Here is a 13,264-nt window from a genome sequence, read left to right as displayed (position 1 = left end):
GACCTGAGCCGAAGGCAGAGGCTTTAACCCACTGAGCCACCCAGGCGCCCCTAATTTATTTTTTATTTATTTTTAGCATAACAGTATTCATTGTTTTGGTACTATTACTTTTTTAAAGAGATGATAACGGTTATCATACTCTCACATAATATCTCTAAAGGATTATAGTTTTAGAGGTATACACTGAAATATTTGTGGGTGAAATAATGTCTGAAATTTGCTTCAGAATTATGTGAAGGGTTGAGGGGATAGATGGGGATTTAAATGAAAGGAGATGACCAGGAATTGGTGATTAAAAAAAAAAAAAAAAGACTATTTATTCATTTGAGAGGGAAAGTGCACAAGTAGGGGGAGCAGCAGGCAGAGGGAGAAGCAGACTCCCCACTGAGCGAGGAGCCCGATGCAGAACTTGATCCCAGGACCCCAAGACCATGACCCGAGCTGAAGGCAGACGCTTAACCAGCTGAGCCACCCAGATGTCCCTGGAATTGGTGATTTTTGAAGCTAATGATGGGTAGGAACATCAGGGTTCACTATATTTTCCTTTGTATATGTTCAAACATCTCCAAATTATAAGTTAAGAAGCAGGGCGCCTGGATGCCTCAGGCATTAAGTGTCTGCCTTTGGCTCAGGTCATGATCCCAGGGTCCTGGGATGGAGCCCCACATTGGGCTCCCTGCTCAGTGGGAAGCCTGCTTCTCCCTCTCCCACTCCCCTTGCTTGTGTTCCCTCTCTGTGTCAAATGAACAAATAAAATCTTAAAAGAAAAAAGGTTAAGAAGCAGCCGAGGGAAGGTGTGGTTAGGGTTGGTCCTTGGTCCTTGGTCCTTGTCACAGCAATCCCTGCTCACTCTGCTAGGGAGGTTGCGCAGCTCAGGTCACTTGGTGCCGGGACGAAGAAGGTGAAGGCCTTTCCTAAGTCTGGGAGCTTCGGAGGGTGTGTTTAATGAGAAAAGCCTCAGTCACATTTTGGAAAGGAGAAGACAGAAATGAAAGTATTTGGTGGATACACACAGACTCTGCACCTTCACCCTTAGGCCTCTGGACCTCTGCTCTCAGAGCCCCTTTCAAATCCACAGCCGGAGGTGCTCTCGTCAAAGCAAAAGGAATAAACCTTTTAGAATTTCTTTAGAGAAAGGGCGAGAGTTTTATGAGATCACAAGCCCAAGTGAGGACAGCAGCCCGGGGATACACAAACTTCACAAAGAAGACAGTGCTCCAGAGAAGGAATGTTTAATCCTGTGTTATATATGTTTTTTTTTTTCTGTTACATCAAGAGTTACGATTCATCATGATGAAGGACATTTCAGAAAAATACACACTTTGTTTTTGCTTTTTAGCAGGTGCAAGGTTGCAGGCTTTGAAGGTATGGGAACAGAACTGTAGGGAGATTTTTACTCTTATCTTTAGCTTGAAATGTTTCTTTTAGGTCATTGGCTAACAAAGCAGATGTACAGTATGTGCTCAGGGCAGAAATAGAGCCCCTATTTTGAAGTGTGGTGAAGACATTCTGACCTTGGTAAAAGTGTAACTTCCTTGGGAGACCAGGAGCAGGACCCACAAACATTAAAACTTGAATATTTCCTTCATCACACTCAGGGTTCCAGCTGGCCAAGGGTGCCACATCTCTGCAGCAGGGAGAAACACCCACTGAGAGGTGGTGAATGGCTTGAGGGGCCGCAGGGCTTCCCAGAGCCAAGTACCATGCCCCTGGTGCAGGGACCTTAGAACAGCAGACATAGGACCCAGCGTGGGATACACAGGACCAGCAAAGAGGGTCCTTGGCTTTGCTCAGGGTGGACATCAAACTTAAGCCAGGAGGAAGTGAAAGCAGAAATTATTAATTATTATTACTAAATAATCATCATTTTAGTTAATTAGTTCAGTTCATTAAAAGAGTCACTAATAATTAAATATTAATAAATTATCATTAATATTAATATTATTACTAATGATTATTATTAAATAGAATATAGCAGGTGGATTGTTTGGGAGACTTGGAAAGGAAAGGAGAGTGAGTCTCTGTGTTGCTTGGGGCTAGGAGTTTATATTGGAAAGGGGTCTAGGGTACATGTTTGTTCAGGAATCCAGGGTAGGTGCTGGTCAAGGGCAAATGAGAGATAAACAACAGGTGTTATTTATGAATCATTGATATTTATTAATCACTCATTAATCACTGAAGGTCCTGGGTATTGATGCCATTGTCAGCTGAGGTCTATCAGAAATTAGAGTCTTAGAACGTGTTTGGGATCCAGTTCTTAGATATTATCAGGGGCTTGGGGGCCTAGAATGAACTCAGAGAATGACTTAACTTTCTTCTGTTCCCTTTGGAGTAAGAACATAGCTTCTTGGGTTTCATTCAGATGCAAGGTGACATACAGAACATGAGTAAATGGGGTCTAGCATAGAAACAGCGGAGAGGGAGCCTTTCTAAAAATGGAGTCCCTTCAGTCTCCAGTCTCACAACAGCAGCATTCCTCAGTCTATACCAGCCTTCCTGCTCCCAGAAGGGACAGACAACCTCAGGAGCATGGCCTCTAAGTGCCATTAGACTACTCATTGGCTTTGAGAATCCTGCAGTAACTGTAATTTTATTTAACTATTTCCCAATTTTTCCCCCCATAGAAACCTCTTTTGCTTAGGGCACCTAGTAGTGCCTCTTTACCCCCTTGGGCGTCTTACCTAAAATCACCTCCCCGTTCCCGCCCTGCAACAATCCAGCCTGGGACTCTGCTGTACTGTCTCTTTAGCACATATCAACACCTGACATCATGTTGGATATTTACCCATTTGTTTTCCCTTGGTGTTCAGTAAACAGTACTACTGCTGAACCAGTTGCTTGGGCACCGAACATGAACTCCTTGCTTTCACTCATACCCCAAGGGCAATCCATCCAAACATCCTGTGAAAAGTGTGAGCACAAACTTGCAGCCAAGGTCAAGACTCCTATTCCATTTCTGATACCCATTTCTGAAACAGCGTGTTGCTATGATCCCCAGGCATTCTCAAGACCCTCAAGGTGATGACAGAACTAAAGATGGGAACATGTAACAAAAAATTACACGTGTATGTATTTTTAGAAAATGTGTACTAAACAATCTTTTATTTTGATGTGATTGGGGATTCACATATAGTTGTAAAATGTAATATAGCAGTATCAACCCAGTGGTAACATCTTGCAAAGCTCTAGTACAATATCATAACTGGGTTGTTAACACAGATACAGACAGAGAAGAGAAGAGGTCTGTGATCACAAGGATTCCTTCTATTGCCCTTTCATAGCTACAACCACCTCCCTCCCTGACCCTTCCATCCCTAAAGACTGGGAAACACCAAAATGTTCTCCATCACTCTAACAGTGATACTTCAAGAATGTTAAAAGTATTCAGCTATGGGGCACCTGGGTGGCTCAGTGGGTTAAAGCCTCTGTCTTCGGCTCAGGTCATGATCCCAGGGTCCTGGGATCAAGCCCCGCATCGGGCTGTCCGCTCCGCTTCCTCCTCTCTCTCTTTCTACCTGCCTCTCTGCCTACTTGTGATCTCTGTCTGTCAAAAAAAAAAAAAAAAGTATTCAGCTATGTGCACGGTATATAGTAGATGTTTGGGGAGACTGACAGCACAGCATTTCTCTTTTCTCAAGCAGTTGTAAGTGGTATTATATTTTATATGTCAGTGCCTACTTGTTTATTGAGATGTATCCTAAGGAATCTTGAGAAAGAAGAGCAAAACTACAGATTATCACAAGACATACTACAAAACTATAGTAATCAAAACATTATGGTATTGGCATAAAATAGACATATAGATCAGTAGAATAGAATTGAGATCCCAAAAGTAAACCCATGCTTATATGGCCAGTTAATCTACAACAAAGGAGGCAAGAATATACAATGGTCTCTTCAATAAATGGTGTTGGGAAAACTCAACAGCTACGTACAAGGATGAAACTGGGCCACTTTCTTTTCTTTTTTAAAAACTGGGTCACTTTCTTTCACGAGTCACATAAATAAACTCAAAAATGGGTTAAAGACCTAAATATGAGACCTGAAACCACAAAACTCCTAAAAGAAATCACAAGCAGTAATTCCTTGGATATCACCCTTAGCAATGCTTTTCTAGATATGTGTCTTCAAGCAACAGAAACATAACCCAACACAGACTATTAGGACTTCACCAAGATAAAGCCTTTTGCACAGTGAAGGAAACCATCAGCAAAACAAAAAAATGGGAGAAAATATTTTCAAAGCAGATATCCAATGAGGGGTAATGCCCCAAACATACAAAGAACTTATGCAACTCCAAAAAACAGACAAATAAACTGATTTAAAAATGGGCAGAGGACCGGAATAGACATTTTTTCCAAAGAAGAAGTACAGATGGCCAACAGACACACAAAAAGTTGGTCAACATCACATCATCAGGGAAGTACAAATCATAATCACAATGAAATATTACCTTACACAAGTCAGAAGGGCTAGTGTCAAAAAGATAAGAATGAGTAAGTGTTGGTGAGGATGTGGAGAAAAAGGAACCCTCGTGCCTTGGTGGAGATGTAAATTGGTGATGCCACTGTGGAAAAGATATAGAAGTTCCCCCTGAAATTAGAAATAGAACTACATATGATCCAATAATTCCACTACTGGGTATTTACCCAAAGAAAATGAAAACACTAATTCAAAAAGATGCATGTACTCCTATGTTCATCACTGCATTATTAATAACAGCCAAAATATGGAAGCAACCTAAATGTCCATCAGTAGATGAATAAAGAAGAACACACACACACACACACACACACACACACAAATATTACCCAGCCATAAAAAAGAATGCAATCTTGCCATTGGCGACAACATGAATATACCTAGAAGTTATTATGCTAAACACAGTGTATAGAATTGTCAAGTCACTATGCTGTACACCTGAAACTAATATAACATTTTATCTTATAAAGTGTAAGATAAAATAAATAATAAAAAAAATAATAAAAGATTTAGGAAACTTCATTTAAGTAGACATATAATAAAAAATTATTGTTGAAATAAAGTTTGTTAGAATGACATTACTTGATTACATGAAAATTTATAATTTTTATAGTCTTACACATCTAACAAATATAATATTTGCTTATTTGATTAGTAAGTTTAAGTAGAATAAGAATGCATGCCTGTATTTTATTTAATGCTAACAATTAGGAAGACATGGCTGTTTTTTAGTAAAATTTACAGTATCAAAATAATTGTGTTTATCCAAGATTTACTCAAATAAAGTGAATTTGAAAAATATTTCCATAATCTCAGAAATTTTAGGATTTTTTAATTTATTTATTTATTTATTTATTTTTAAGATTTTATTTATTTATTTGACAGAGAGAGATCACAAGTAGGCAGAGAGGCAGGCAGAGAGAGAGAGGAGGAAGCAGGCTCCCTGCTGAGCAGAGAGCCCGATGCGGGACTCGATCCCAGGACCCTGAGATCATGACCTGAGCTGAAGGCAGCGGCTTAACCCACTGAGCCACCCAGGCGCCCAGGATTTTTTAATTTATATAAGCACTTACTTTTTATCTAAATTAATTTGGTAACACCATCTGGAGGGAAAATATCACATACATGTAATATACATATAGACAGACACAAGCAGAGATTTTATGGTTTTCATGCCAAAATTTTAACCACGAGTCAGGCATAAACACAGAATACAAAACCCACTAGAATGTATAAGCCTTGGTCCTTGCCACTGCCCTTCTTTACATTTTCATCAGAATTGTGTTTCTGCTAGATGGAAGAAGTTATGGTTACAGGCTCAATATGGGGGTTAAACTCTTCACTTTTGTGGGAGGCAACTTTTATGATTGCCTTTGCCCCAGTATGTAATCTTACGGAAGCTGTGGACTAAATCTGGGCTGAGGGACTGAGGAGACATTGAATAGTTGGGTGTCTCCAAAGCCCATATGAGTGAGCAAAACAACTAGTCTATCTCCAGTTAGTTTTTTTTTTGCTTTCAACCTCAAGTGGTTGCTTTAGGGTTCCCTGGGTCCTTGAGACCCCTGATGGGGGAGCGTGGATTTTGAGTGACTACAAGGAGTTGAGGGTCTAGAATGGACAGGGAAGGGCCTGACAGGGGTGAGCAGAAGAATTCAGGAGGTAGGGGTATGAAAGCTGACATATCAAAAGGTCTAAGGGAGCTGAGGGGAGGATTGGAGAAGGTAAAAGGACGGAGGCATGAAGGGGATGGGAGAGGATACATCTTAGAGGAGATGGTTTGGAAGATATTAAGTTTCCCAAAGAAGCCCTTGAAAAGACAAATTACTTGCAGTAACATTACGTTTCCAAGAGGAAAGAAAATAAACAGAACGAACGCCATAGCAAAGAAGCATATAGTTAGTGAGGGTTTGGGAAGGAGGGATTTCAATGGACCAAAAAGCTGCCATGGTCGCAATGGTATCTATCAAACAAAGAAGCTTGCCTTTAACACAGGCTTTCTGTCTTAAGAACAAGGACATCTAGGACTTTATCCCAGCCTCTGTTTGCCTGGGATTCCAATTTAGCTTCTAGAATATACTCAGAATCTTAAGAGTCCAAAAATCTGCCCTTCCTGGCTTCTACAGACCTTTTTTTCCCCCCTGTTTTTCCTAGCACTGAATCAGGGGTCAGCCTCACCAATAAATTTCCAATCAGTAAATCAGGAGTGAAGACAAACCTTCAAAGTTATGCAGCTGGGGCCACTAGCTAAGTCAGTCACATATAAAATCTGACTTCACATACCATATCTGGCTGGAACTAAGAAGCTCCTTTGTATTTTTCCTGATATTTAGAAAGACTTATTATAATGAAAGTAATGCCTGCTCCTGTTTGAAGAGTGAAATGGGACACAATCATTGTAATAAAAAGCAACTGTCCCTTAAACTCTTTCTCATACCCCTACTAATCTTTTTGCCCAGAGAGAGAACTCTGTGGCTTTTTAAAAAAATTTATTTTCAGCATAACAGTATTCATTGTTTTTGCACCACACCCAGTGCTCCATGCAATCTGTGCCCTCGATAATACCCACCACCTGGTTCCCCCAACCACCCCCCGCCGCCCCCGCCCCGCTACTTCAAACCCCTCAGGTTGTTTTTCAGAGTCCATAGTCTCTCATGGTTCACTGGTTCACCTCCCCTTCCAATTTCCCCCAACTCCCTTTTCCTATCTAACTCCCCTTCTCCTCCATGCTATTTGTTATGCTCCACAAATAAGTGAAACCATATGATAATTGACTCTCTCTGCTTGACTTATTTCACTGATTTTGATTTTTTTGTCCTTGTGTCGGTTAAATGAGAAAAAAAGGAAGAGCTGAAATAAAACAAAAGCATTTATCTGAGGTCTCAGAGTTACAATTTGGGAAGTCTAGACTTGGGAGCGAATTTTGTTCCTCTAGCAAGCAGAAGTCAAGGGTTTTCAAAAGACAAAATGAAATGTTTGTATATGGACTCTGAGAAACAAACTGAGGGTTTTGGAGGGGAGGGCCAGGGGAGTGTTTTGGGTGAGCCTGGGTGGGTATTAAGGGGGGTACCGATTGCATGGAACACTAGGTGTAGTGCATAAACAGTGAATTCTGGAACACTGAAAAGAAATTAAAAACATAAATAAAAATTTTTTAAAAAGAGAGAAATGTTTGTATGGGTTGTTTCCAAAGACTTTTGGTTGAGGTTGGCAGTGGAAAACTAAGGTTGGCTGCATATAGTTGACTGTTAAGGCTAAGGTTATCACTAAACAAAGTCTCTTACTGTAGCAAGTTGCAGGTGTTTGGGTAGAGTCCTAGGAATATTTGCAGTTTAGAGCAGTTCAAATTGTTTGGTTTCATCTTGCCAGAATGTGCATAAAGCCCGACTCCTTGGTGCCCTCTAGTGGCCTCTTGGCTCTCTGTAAAAACTCGACCTAAGTGACTATCTCACTTATCTCTCACATGTCTAAACTACTGTGTTTTTGCATCGCGACTTGCTGGCTCTGAGGGATCAGAATCATCTCTTTCATCCCACCCTGTACCTTCCCACTCGACTCTGTCACGATCCTCTTTCCTCCCATGGTCACACCCACATTTTTAAACAATCATCTTCCGATTAAGAAAGTAAAAGAAAATCTTCAAAGAAGAAGAGAGTCAGAGAAATGACATTTCCAAAAGAAATGTATTGAAATAAAATACTGGAGGATTTTTCAAGCAAAATAAACCCAAGGAAAGATGGACGAGACATGTGACACAAGAAACAGAGATGAGCAACAAAATTTCCCCAATGGTGATTGTGCCTGTAACCTGCTGCTAATGCACCTGTGATTTTTAATGTAACTCCTAGAAAATAGTTCCTAAAATGGAAGAAAAGTTGTATGTAAGTGTTGGGACCCCCCAAAATGGGTACCCCAATAATGGGTCCGTGATTAAAGGAGCGAGACTGATACAAAGAAAAAGTCAAGCAAAGCTTGATTTCACACCAAGCATCAAGAATCAAACCGACCGTCAAACGGACCGGTCGGGGCAGGGGCTTACAGAGAGGATGACCCCTCCCTGCTGTCCAGACTAACTTTTATAGAGCAAAGGCCATGTGGTTGGGCCTGGCCACACACAGGTGGCCAATGAAATTGTAACACTCAGAGAAAGCTGCACAGTCATGCTAGGTGACCAGTTGAATTACAATTTACCCTAGTAGACATTTGAACCAGCCTCTCACCTTGTTCAGAATTGGCACCCAAAGGTACCCAAAGGGTGGGGCCCATACTCCTTGGTAGCTAGGAGACAGTATGCGCCCCCACTGACTGAATACCTCCACCTGGCCTGACCCACCCTTGTACTTGGGCTTTGTTACCTTGGACTGGTTTCCGGGACTTGTTTTTAAGTAAGTTCCCCTGGGGGGGAGAGGCAGAGTCAATATAAGTTTTACAACAAAATGGCAGTTCAACCGGGGTGGGGCTGCTCTGGCTGAATAGGCCCTTACAGTAAGAGCATCTGAAACAAAACTTTCAGGTGGCTTCAATCAAGTCTTGGAGGAAGAGCAGAAATAAAGGCAAGCTCAATATTTTGTCTCATTCAGAAGTTGACCAGCACTTCTAGATATTGAGAAAAATATATATATAGGGGCACCTGGGTGGCTCAGTGGGTTTGAGCCTCTACCTTCAGCTCGGGTCGTGATCTCAGGGTCCTGGGATGGAGCCCAGGGTCAGGCTCTCTGCTCGGAGCGGGGCCTGCTTCCCCTCTCTCTCTCTGCCTGCCTCTCTGCCTACCTGTGATCTCTCTCTGTCAAATAAATAAATAAAATATTTAATATATATATCTATATCTCTCTAACTATATATATAGATAGAGATGTATAAATTGTTAAGGGGACTTACAGGTTAAAAAAAAATAGGTTATAGAGCTTTCAAACCACTAGAAGAGGCAGGAAGAAAGAACTCCATGACCCACTTAGGAATGAAAATAAGAAGGAAGCATGTTTCATAGGAACATAAAATGAAGGGAGAATAAGTCCAAGAAAATCAGTAACCACAATAAATGTGACTTAAGTTCTCTAATTAAAAGATGGAGACTTTGGGACACCTGGGTGGCTCAGTCGGTTAACCTGCTGCCTTTAGCTCAGGTCATGATCCCAGGGTCTTGGGATTGAGCCCCGCATCTGGCTCCTTGCTCAGCAGGGAGCCTGCTTCTCTCTCTGCCTCTGCCTGCCACTCTGCCTGTTGTGCGCTCTCTCTGACAAACAAATAAATAAACTCATAAAAAAAAGATGGAGACTTTATCTTGTGGCAGAAAAAATCTTATGTTTCTTAAAATATAATAATGATGAAAACAGCATACGCTTATTAACTATATGCTTGACACTGTTCTACATACACTGTATGTAGTAACTTTAGAGGAATATCTAAAACAAGATCACAGAGAAAGTGTGTAAACAAAGGGGGGACAATCAAAAGTATTCTTCTGAATAATTCATGCATTAAACAGGAAATCAGGGGCACCTGGGTGGCTCAGTCAGTTAAACTGACTCTTACAGTTTCAGCTCAGGGCATGATCTCAGGGTTCTGGGATCGAGCCCTGCTTCAGGCTCCCCACTCAGCAGTGAGTCTGCTTGTCCCCCCCTCCACTCTCTCTCTTTCAAATCAATAAAATCTTTGTTCTTATTGTGTTATATTAGTCACCATACAATACATCATTAGTTTTTGATGTAGTGTTCTGCGATTCATTACGCATAACATCCAGTGCTCCATGCAGTCGTTTCCCTCCTTAATACCCATCACCGGAGTAACCTATCCTCCCACCCCCTAAACCCTCAATTTGTTTCTTGGAGTCCACTGTCTCTCATGGTTCCTCTCCCACCCCAATTTCTCCCCCTTCATTCTTCTGTTCCTTCTCCTAATGTACTCCATGCTGTTCCCTATTATGTACCACACAAAAGTGAAACCATATGATAATTGACTTTCTCTGCTTGACTTATTTCACTCAGCATAATCTCTTCCAGTCCCCTCCATGTCAATGCAAAAGTTGGGTACTCATCATTTCTGATGGCTGATAAAGTTTTGAAAGAAAAGAGGAAAACAAAACTAAAATTACAGACTACTCAATAATAAACAAAAATGAATAAAATATCTGTAGGATGTGGGTCGGGTGATACACAGAGAATAGTGACTATTCTCACATGTACTTATTAGAAAGCAAGAGTTCCAGAATAAATAAGGTCACAGGCAGATCAATCAAAATGCCAGGCAGGACAAGGATAATAAAATGACCTTCCCTAAAAGTAAAAAAAGAAAAAAAAATCCAAAAGATAAAAACAGCTATCAAAGAAATAAGCTCAATGAAAACGATAGCTTTTTCTTTCAAAATGTCAATAAAATAAGTTTTTTAGCAAGACTTCCAAAGGAAGAAAGAGGGGAGGAAAAAAGGAGGAACACATTAATATCAGAAACACCAGGTATAGAGGTTTAAACATCACAAGATTATCCCACAGAGTTTGAACCAATAGATATGAAAACAGAGATGAAAGGAATAATTTTCCAGGAAAATGTAAATGACCCAAATTGATTTGTTCATTCTGGTCTATTCAGGTACTGAACAGACACTATCAGTACACATTTGTACAATAGTTATGCATCTGTTGTCCCCAAAACCCTTGTCCAGATGGTTCTGAGTTAATTCTAGCAAAACAACAGTCCTGTGGCCCATAAGAAAAGTTCTTAGCAGAGATGATGGAAAGTTTTCTTACTTGTTCTAAGTTAGTTGCACTTTCTTTCCTTTTTTTTTTTTTTTAAAGATTTTATTTTTTTAAGTACTCTCCACACTCAACATGAGGCTCAAACTCACCACCCTGAGGTCAAGAGTCACTCCCTCACTCCACCAGCTGAGACCAGTAGGAATCCCAGCCACAGAACCTTTATTCCAAACCAAATGAGAATAACACTGGGGGTGGGGCTAGTGAGAGAGAAAAATGAAGGGAAATTACATCCTACCGCACTAATGACTATAGAAGAAACACTGATGTTAAATATGAGTGTACAGAGAAGAATATTGTAAAAATAATGCACCATGACTAAGTGGAATTTATTCTAGGAGTATGAGAATGGCTCAGTGTTAATGTCAATGACACAGTGGAGCCCACTCAGAGCTGGGGTAGGAAGCACAGGTTTGGGGCCCATTGGTGGGAAGCACCATCTTTAAGAACAGCCTAACCTTTTTTTTTTTGCCCCCCTTTATTACAACCTCTTTCTATAATTCAGTCTCTGTCCAAATGTAAGTTTGAGCTGGTTCTGTGAAAAAGCATCATCCAGGCATACTATCCAGAGTTCATCCACTTCCTTCCTCCAAATGGAAAGGACTCGTGTGGAAACTGTTCTCACAGGGCCTGCATTCGGCTGGTGGCTTCTTTACAACCAGTCCTCATTCTATGCTGTTCTGCGTGTTATGAGAGGGTGCTGGCTAACTCTACTGCAGAGGAAGTCTTCTGAGGTGGGAGTGCCCAATGCTGATGCTCTCCAAATGACCCCAGAGATGCCCATTGCCCTGGGAGACTGCTGGTTGGGCAGTTATGGGCAGTCCTTGCTGCTCCATACATACTGCCCCCTGCTGCCCTGCCAGGCCCAGCTAAAGAGAGAGCAACTTACTTCTCCCACTCTCTCAATGTGTGTGTGTGCTTTACTGTTCGTGTGACAAAATTACAACAGTGGGTGCGTGCTGGCTGACAGGCACAGGACTTTCAGTCTGAGCTTTTTGGAGAACAACAAAGGAAGTTATGTAATGAGGAAGCCTCGGGATGGCGGGGGCAGGCTTTGGACTGAGTGGGGTGAGGGGAGGGGGTAATGAGATATTAGCAAACCCGTTATTTCTTTTTTGGAACTCCAGAAGGGATTTTTTTTTTTTTAAGTTCAGTTAGCCAACATATGGACATCATCAGTTTTTGTTGTAGTGTTCAACGATTCATTAGTTGTGTATAACAGTAAGTGCTTATTACAATATGTGCCCTCCTTAATACCCATCACCTGGCTACCCCATCCCCTTCCCCCTCCCCTCTGAAACTCTCAGTTTGTTTCCTGGCAACCAGAGTCTCTCATGGTGTGTCCCCTTCTCTATTACTTCCCATTCAGTTTTCCTTCCCTTCCCCTGTGGTCCTCTGCTTTATTCCTTATGTTTTAGCATATGATACCATATGTGACACCATATGATAATTGTTTTTCCTCCCTTGACTGATTTCACTTAGCATAGGCAGAAGACATGAGCAGATATGTCTCCAAAGAAGACATACAAATGGCTAACAGACACATGAAAAAAATGTTCAAACCCATTCTTTCTGCCCCTGAGGAGCACAGAGCAAAATCCCTCTCTGTCCATAAACTGTCTCTTCTTTTGTATGTCAGTCCGTGCAACTGACTAGTCTTTTTGTAAGGAGTCATTTGCTGATGTCTGAGAATATGCCAAGAGCCAGGGAGACTTGATCCCTAAATTCCAAGGGCCAGAATTGTAGATGAAAATACAGTCACATAACGACGTTTGCCATGTGTGCTCTTATAAGACATTAACACATGTTCAAGCTCAAGGCGCAACTTGAGTAAGAAGGAAGAGGTTCATCCAGCAAGAAAGGTGGACTTCACCCAAGACGACGCTGGAAGAAGGAGTCTTGAGCAGGATCTTGGGGAAAGAGGACAGACCGGCAGAAAGACGAGAAGGGTAGAGTCGTGGCTGCAGGTGCTGACTGGGGAAGAACAAGGAAGGGAATAACGAAAGAGAAGGCTGGGAGGAGAGGTGGAGATGGAG

This window comes from Mustela nigripes, chromosome 12 (assembly GCF_022355385.1).
Source record: "Mustela nigripes isolate SB6536 chromosome 12, MUSNIG.SB6536, whole genome shotgun sequence".
NCBI classification, from domain to species: domain Eukaryota; kingdom Metazoa; phylum Chordata; class Mammalia; order Carnivora; family Mustelidae; genus Mustela; species Mustela nigripes.
Note: the sequence above shows the minus strand (reverse complement) of the source record.